Source organism: Phascolarctos cinereus, unplaced genomic scaffold (assembly GCF_003287225.1).
Source record: "Phascolarctos cinereus isolate Bilbo 61053 unplaced genomic scaffold, phaCin_HiC Scaffold_4;HRSCAF=312, whole genome shotgun sequence".
Taxonomy (NCBI): domain Eukaryota; kingdom Metazoa; phylum Chordata; class Mammalia; order Diprotodontia; family Phascolarctidae; genus Phascolarctos; species Phascolarctos cinereus.
Genome location: NW_027555847.1, coordinates 138,720,202 through 138,728,201, shown reverse-complemented (window position 1 = coordinate 138,728,201; position 8,000 = coordinate 138,720,202). Strand labels below are relative to the sequence as shown.

Genomic DNA, 8,000 nt, shown 5'->3' with positions numbered 1-8,000 from the left:
TTTTAATACATTCAGCCTGTAATTTCCAAATTTGTACTACTTGCCTATGATTCTTTTAGGCTTTCCTTATTTTCTCTTCTGTACATTTAAAAAATGCTTCAATGCCTCTCCTTTCTCTATTTTTTAAAAACTATCCCTAGTCCCCTTTCCCTCCCACTAACTACTTCAATTAAAAAATAAAAAATAAAAACAAAGCCCTAGTAACAAATACATATAGTCAAACAAAACAAATTCACACATTGGCTACGTCTGAAAACATATGCTTTATTTGCTATAATTCAAATCTATTTTCTCATTAATTAACATTTACTAGATACCTGTCACTAGACTCTAGAGTGAGTAGGGGCACATAATCTAGATAGAGTTTGGCCAAGGGCAAGGTAAGATGTATTACCATGGGACTAACAATATAAAGAGTGAAGCCAGGGATCTACAGGGCCTGCTGGAAGTCATTAGCTCAACTAGAATCTATTGGGCACATCCAGGATTTGAGTTGTGGAAGCTGGCATTCTTCACTGCATCAGGGTTATAAGTCAAGGAGGTTAACAACTGCAAATGGGTACATGGAAGAGAAGAAAAAGAGAGAGGGTCAGCCCTCATAATGCAACTTAAAGAGATGGGGGAGGACAATTTTATTATTATTTTGTCATCACTGTTATTATCATCCTGGCCATCACAATCACCAATATCATTATGACCACCATTATCATGATGACTACCACCATCCATATCATCACCACCATAATCACCATCACTGATTATGCCACTGTGACCTGTAATCACAGGGTTGTGATCATGGCCACTACTACCATCAGTGTCATAATTACTACTATCATCACCATCATGATCACCACCATTAGCAAAACTACGATCAACCCCAACATCCTAAGACTGATGAAAGACAAATACCTTATCTCTCTAATTTTAGTTCTCCTTCCTGCTTACTCCATATAGATGCAGGGCAATGGTACTTCCAGAACTGCCAATGTTAGAATACAGCTACATATGGGTCTTACTTTAAATAAACTTAACATATGAAAATTCAGATTTATGAAGTAGATCAATTGGGGTGGGGGTGATTATTTGATTTACAAAGGGGTTTTTCATTTAACAGAGGGAATAATTGTATGATTCCTTTGAACAGCAAGCTCCCCTGAGCTCTTAAAGTAGGAGGATTATTCATATAACTTTCCAAGTGCATGCCCATTGCCTAAAGCAAATGTGCGAGTTCTACAATAAAACACCCTTGAAAATACTCACTTTCTCTTTCAAGGTACAACTTGTTTTGACAGGAAGGATAAATGCATCCCTCTACCTATTCTTCATGTTCCAGTTCCCTAAGTTTCACCTTCTCCATAAAACTGTCCCTGACCTCCTGAAACTACAGGAATCATTCTCCCCGTTTCGAATGTCGGCAGCATTTAATGTCTATGCCACAGGTTTGACTCTTCTCACATGCTGCCTTCTGATAACATGTTTGACCAACGTATTTGGTATGTTTTTTAATGGACATTTTCATGCGATTGCTTTTAAGTTATTTTCCTAAGGCACAGATCTGACTGTGTTGATCCTCAGAAGTTTACAGTATGTTCTAGTTACCTCTAGGATAGAACACAAACTCCTCAAGTGGATGTTTAAGACCCTCCATAATTTCTCTGCGGCAGCCCAGTCGAGCAGCTAGCTCGCTATTCCCCATCTCTGGGTTCCATGCAAATGCACAAGCCCCATCACCCATGACTGTAACCAGAATGCCCCTCCCCTTCTCCTCCCAATCAAGACCTCTCCTTCCCCCAACCCCTCTCTTCCCTCAAGGACACCTCCTCCAAAAACTCTTCCCTGATTCCCACAGATGTTAATGTTCTTCCTTCTTTTAATTCCCTTACATTTACTCCTCTGTATCCATCATAGGTAAGTATTGTCTTTGTATTCTCAGAACCAAACCTGTGATTATTTATACACATATCACACAGTATACATATATGCACATACACACATACCACACACATACACATAATACATACATATATAATATATATTTACATACCTATATCTATATTTATCTATATAGAGAGTCAGTGCTTAATAAATATTAAATTTGTTGTGTTCATGTGTGTATGTTCTATTTTCTGAATCAGAGTATAAGCTCTGGGAAGGCAGGGCCCATCCAATGCTTCTTTTGTATCCTGCTCCTTCTTCCTCTTCCCAGCTGTACCTCCTAGTCCCAGTATAGTAGCTTGTGCACAGTAGGCATTCAGTAAGTTGTTTTTGACTGATCTTATTTCCTGCTGTTCTTTTGCTGGTGTTGAAGGTGCCTGGTAAGACAAGCTGGCAGATGGCAGAGGCTGGATCCTTAATGGTAATGCTGGCTGGGCTAGATTCTGTCTCCACCTCCTGGATCATTTCAGGCCCTGCTTCTACCAGAAGGACTCTAAACATGGAAGAGGAGGCAACAGGCTCCTGAATGGCCTCCTGATTTGGGAGGGATCCCTCTCCATTATACCCAGTGACAGTCATCGCTATCATTATAATTGAGGATTTGTGAAGAAAAAAAAATCGCTCTTGATCTCATGCTAGGTGCTGTCCAAAGAATATGTACCTCCTGGGAAAATAAAATTTGAGTCAGACACAGCTAATTAGTGATAACCAAAGACTGAACATACCTCACAGGTTTAGGTGGAAGCTTATTTAACTATATTTGACAGCATAAGGAACAGTGTCAGTAAATAACAGCCGTGGGGCTTGGATATGATTTCCATGGGCATCCAGAGGAGCACAGTTGGTTTTCTGATAGATTCAGGAAGGCTTCCTGGAATACTAAGTTCAAGAGATATTTAAGTAAACGGAGAAAGAAACAGTTTAAGATATAAGTGACAATGATGGTTGTCTTGCCCTTGAGAAATTAATAGGATGGAAGAACCAGCAAGTGTCCTTGGGGCAGAGGCATAGGAATTGGTTTGGGAAAGAGCACAAAAAGCTTAGATATGGTAACATCATAAGGTGTAGAATTGGAAGGGACCTTAGAAGTGTCAAAGCCTAGCCCCAACTCATCATTTCTCACCCAGAGTTTCACAAGTCTTTTGTCTGGTCCCTTTCCTTCCGCTGTGGCCTCCTCCCCATCCATCCTCCATAGAGCTGACCAGATGATCTTCCTAAAGTGCAAGTCTGACCATATTATTCCTCTTCTCTAGAGGAAATTCTAGGGGAAATTCTTCCTATCGACTCTAGAATAAATACAAACGCCAAAGCTTGACATTTAAAGCCTTTTACAATCTGACTCCAGCCTACCTTTTTAATAATAATAACTAACATTTATATAACACCTACTTATGTGCCAGGCACTGTGCTAAACACTTTACTACTTAGGAAACTGAGGCAAACAGAATTAAGTGACTTGCCTAAGGCCACACAGCTAAGCAACTAAAGAAACACTCATACCGTAAGTATTTAAGGTCACATTTGAAATCAAGTCTGCTTGACTCCAGGCTGGGTCTGTTTCTGAACATCTCTCTCCTTAAACGCACTCACACTATGTTTCTGACAAACTAATTTAATGCTATTTCTCACATTTTGCAATCTATCTTCCTCTTCCATGTCTTTGCATATCCTGTACCTTTGCATTCTTTTTTTTTTTGGTTAGGCAACTGGGGGTTAAGTGACTCACCCAGAGTCACATAGCTAGTGAGTATTATGTGTCTGAGACCACATTTGAACTCAGGTCCTACTGACTCCAAGGCCAGAGCTCTATCTACTTCACCACCTAGCTGTCCCTATCTTTGCACTCTTGGAATGTGCTTCTTACTCACCTTTACTTCTTAGAATACTTACCTTCTTTCAAGATTCACCTGGTAGTTAGTAAGTTCTCTATCCTCAAATTCTATTTACATGTTACATTCTATCTCTATCCTTCTAATGTAAATTTTTTCAGGGCAGAACCATCTTATTTTCTGATCATATACTTACATCTGGAGAGATCAAATAGTCAAATTCCCCCTAAATGTTACAGATGAGGAAATTGAGACAGTGTAGGAACGTGGTTTGGCTCATCTCACAGGTAGGTAACAGTAGAGTTAGGATTTGAACCCAGGTCATCTGACCCTAAAACCAGTGCTCCTTCCTTTACATGTTTCCTCTCCATATTTAGAATGAAGTTCCTAACTTTTTTTTAGTCCCTGTATTCTTTGGCTTTCAGTAACTAATTCCCCCATTCAGTATGAAAAGAATTCATTCTTAAGTTGACCATTCACATGCATATAAGAAATAAAGTAGGTTACTATTTTAGGATTTTTTAAAAATAAATTTTGGCTGATGTCTTTTGTTTTTACACACCTAACCCCCCCATCCCCATCCCTCTTCCTTTCCCTCCAGAAAGCCATTTTTAAAAAGAGAACATTTTTTAAAAACAAAAAGAAAAGAGGAGGAAAAAAATCCCAGCAAAACCTATCAATACATCCCCCAAAAATCTGAAAATATTTGTAGTGTTTCACAGCTGTGGACCTCTCACCTCTGTAAAGTTGCGTGTGTGTGTGTGTGTGTGTGTGTGTGTGTGTGTGTGTGTGTGTGTCTTCTATGGGACCATGTTTGTTCTTTGTCATTTTGTAACATTTACCTTCAATTTTTTGGTGGTCGTCGTTCCTTCCATTTACATTGTTGTAGTTGGTTGGAAATCAATTCAAGAAAATCCAATCAAATATTTCCCTACATCTTTGACAAGCTCCTCATACCCCAGTTTGGGAACTCGTGGCTTAAAGCCAAACTAGGGCTTCAAGGTGGAGTTGGTCTGGTCAAAGCAATGGGAAATGACAACTTCAGCAGCAGTGGTGAGAACAGCCTAGAGGAGGCTACATCCAATGAGGATGAGGTTGCTGTAGTCTAGGTTATAAATGATAAAGCACTTAGATTAGGGCAGCAGCTGTAAGGATACTGGGGAGGGGAGTAGGCTTAGGCAAGGATGAAACAATTCTCCCTGTCCGAGGTACCTCCCCTGTCTTTTCCACCTACCAAATTTTACCCAGCTGTCAAGGCCTAATTCAAGATTCCCCCTTCACTGACTATTCCAGCCCAGATTTTGATGCTCTCTTGGTACCATGCCTAGCACATAGTAGGGGCTGGATATTTATTGACCGATGAACCCATACAGCATCTATCTGGCATTTAATCATGTACTGTCCCAGAAATACCATTAAACTGTTTACTGCGTATACTGTGAAGTCAATGAGAACATGAATGAACTCCATGAGATCTTGTATTTTTCTTTCATGTCCCCCGGTGCTGTGCTGATTGATTGAAGTGCTGTCCTAAACTTTAGGACAGTATGAGAACTAGCATCCTTGTCAGGGATGTCACAGAGAGAAAGAGATGTGAAGGGTCACAGACTGAGACAGAAAGGAAGGGGAAAGGAAGATATCAGCATTGAGTTTGTCCTAGACTTTGGTTACTGACAAAATTCTTTATCCCATAACATAACATGCCAGGAGTACTACCTGAGGTAAGGACATCAAGGTTATTTTGGGTCTGGAAATAACTTCAGGGGAGTTAGAGCATATCTCTCTTTTTCTCTTTTCTCCCATTCCCTCTCCCCTCATTATTTAAATAGCTTTTCACTTTCTGCCTCCTCTGTGAGGCCTCCTTAGGTTGACCAGAGGTCAATCAACGGATTGCTGCCTTGGCCAAAGTGGGGATGGAATTCCCATGGAGACTCTTTTTGCCCCCATCAATCATCACAATGATTACAACTTATGTTATTCACTCCATTACATTCTGCTTCAAAACTGAGCACTGTGTGTCCACAGTCCATTCTATCACTCCCATTAGTACCTGGAGAGCTTGCTGCTCCACAGGGAAGGTAATGGACTAACCTGTCCAGATGCTCAGCCCATCATCACATGTTTCCAAGTCTTCAAGGTGTTAGAGAGGCCAGGTTAGTTCATTCCAGTGACTTCAACTCAATAAACATTTTTGAAGTGCTCAGCATGTCCTATATAATGGGTACTTACTGAGGGGACACAAGAGAAAGGCACAGTCCCTGCCTTCCTGGCACTTGCAATTTTACTAGGGAGATCAAACTGGGACGGGGGGGGGGGAGGGGAGACTAGAAAGCAATTTTAAGGCAACATCCATAGAAATGTGAAATATCTTGGCACAAGCCTGTATATTAAATTTCAAGGAGGTAGATTTTGGGTTAAACCATGAAAGATACAAAAGGCGGAGTAGGCAGCATTTAAAGCGGTAAAAGTGGAAATGAATAGATATGTTTCTGCGTACAATCTGGACCTGGCCCTAACCCATCCCTGGACATTACTCCTCCTCTTCAGCGCCATAATCCAAACTGGCCCCTCTCTTCCTCACTTTGGTCACTTCATCTTCCATCTCAGTGCCGATATACTGGTTATCCTTCATGCCTGGAATTCACTCCCTTCTTATCGCTGCCACAGAGTACCTTAAAAATTCAACTCAGAAACCGTCTGCATGAACTCTCTGGTGATGCCCTCCAATATCCAGTGCCCTCCCCCACCATAATGCCTTGTTTAAAAAAAACAACAACTTCTTAGAGGTAAGTATTTAGCTTAGTATTTATGCTGCAGAAATTTTATATATACTTGTCTTCCCCATCCACACGTAAGGTCATTGAAAGTGGGGAGCGCTACAATTCTTTGTATTTGTGTCTTCATTGCCTAGCACTCCTATGTCTGGTACATAGGAGACACTCAACATAAATACCTGTTGATTGATTATTCCTGAATAGAGCACACGGTTAATGCTGAAATGATGGGGAGAGGGGAAGATTTCAATTGTTTACTATAGAACAAAAGGGATTCCTCCTTCCCTCTCCCCTCTACAGGTCCACACTGAGATAAGAGTTAAGTCTCTAACTTGCCTAGATCAGTCTTTGCTCCTCTAAGAACTTCCTAATGGAACGCCAGGTTTCTCCCACTTGTATGAATGAAGGGTCACTCACGCAGGAGGAAGCCCGACACAGCACCCAGGATATGTGAGAGATGAGGCTTGCGGGGGGTGGGGGGAGGTAATATTCGGCAGCTTTTTCCTCACCAGGGATATTGCTGTTCTGCAGCCTCCACCACTCCCCCATCCCCTGACCACTCCGGTCTTGTCTGTCCAGCTCAGGGCCCAACTTTCCCATGAATGGTTCGAAATCCAAAGATACGCGGCATCTTTCCCGAGCTAAGAAGCTCCCTTCTCCCAGCTGCAAGGCTGGGATTTCCAGGGCAGCAGCCGCAGAAGCAGCGGCGGCGCAAGTAGCGCCCGGAGTCGCGAGAGGGGAGGAGTTCTGGTGGCAGAGCCAGCCAGCAGGCTGGGACAGCCAGCCGGCCTCTGAAGTAATCCCCGAAGTTACATGTGGGAAGTGGTGGTTGTGTGACGCAAGTTTTCAGGGGGCCCTCCACTCCGAGGGATCTCTCCGGAGCGGGCTGGACTCCTCACAATGTGAAAAGAAGAGGAAAACAGCCCAACACACCGCGCACCCAGAGCTTGCTTCCTTGCTATTGCTGCAAAGCAAGAATAAAGCTTCCCAATCTCTAATCCCTTCTCTTCCTCTCCTTCCTTACCACGCCGTGGGGTGAGGGTCCAAGGATGCCTGCACACCCCTCCAGCACCTAGTGCAGGTTCGGGGCCGGACTCCCGGGGGCAAGCTGCGTTTCTCTCAGTTGCTGGGGTGGGTTTTTTTTTTTTGCAATCCTTGCCAACCTGTCAGCTGATGGACCTCATCACCCATAGTGGCGCATGAAGCTCAGACAGTTTGCTTCATTCACACAGTCCCTTTCCAGCCCGCCCACCGCACCCCCCAGGCCCCTTGGCGGAAAAGAAGTGGTGCCGGCCCCTAGCCAAAGGCTATCCCCAGGGTTCCGCTCCCCTCTCGCCCCAGTCTCCCGCCAGCCCGGGGGGCGCTGCAAATAGTCCTTTGTTTACATGCAATTCCTTACTCCGCGGAAGGAGGCCGGGGGAGTGCTGAGTTTTCACCAGCTGTTTCCCGCCTTGAAACAGAC

The 8,000-nt window shown here is 43.1% G+C and overlaps 1 long non-coding RNA gene across 2 annotated transcripts; it reads right to left on the bottom strand.

The window, feature by feature from the left end:
- Positions 1 to 244: 244 nt before the first annotated feature.
- Positions 245 to 7,803, bottom strand: LOC110214580 (uncharacterized). Of its 2 annotated transcripts, XR_013485945.1 has the most exons (3): positions 7,563 to 7,803; positions 2,045 to 2,599; positions 245 to 549 (listed from the first exon to the last, which is right to left on the bottom strand). It is a non-coding gene; the product is annotated as an uncharacterized LOC110214580 (long non-coding RNA). The 2 variants fall into 2 exon arrangements; XR_013485946.1 differs by lacking the exon at positions 2,045 to 2,599 and having other exon boundaries at positions 2,661 to 7,803.
- Between the last annotated feature and the right edge of the window lie 197 nt (positions 7,804 to 8,000).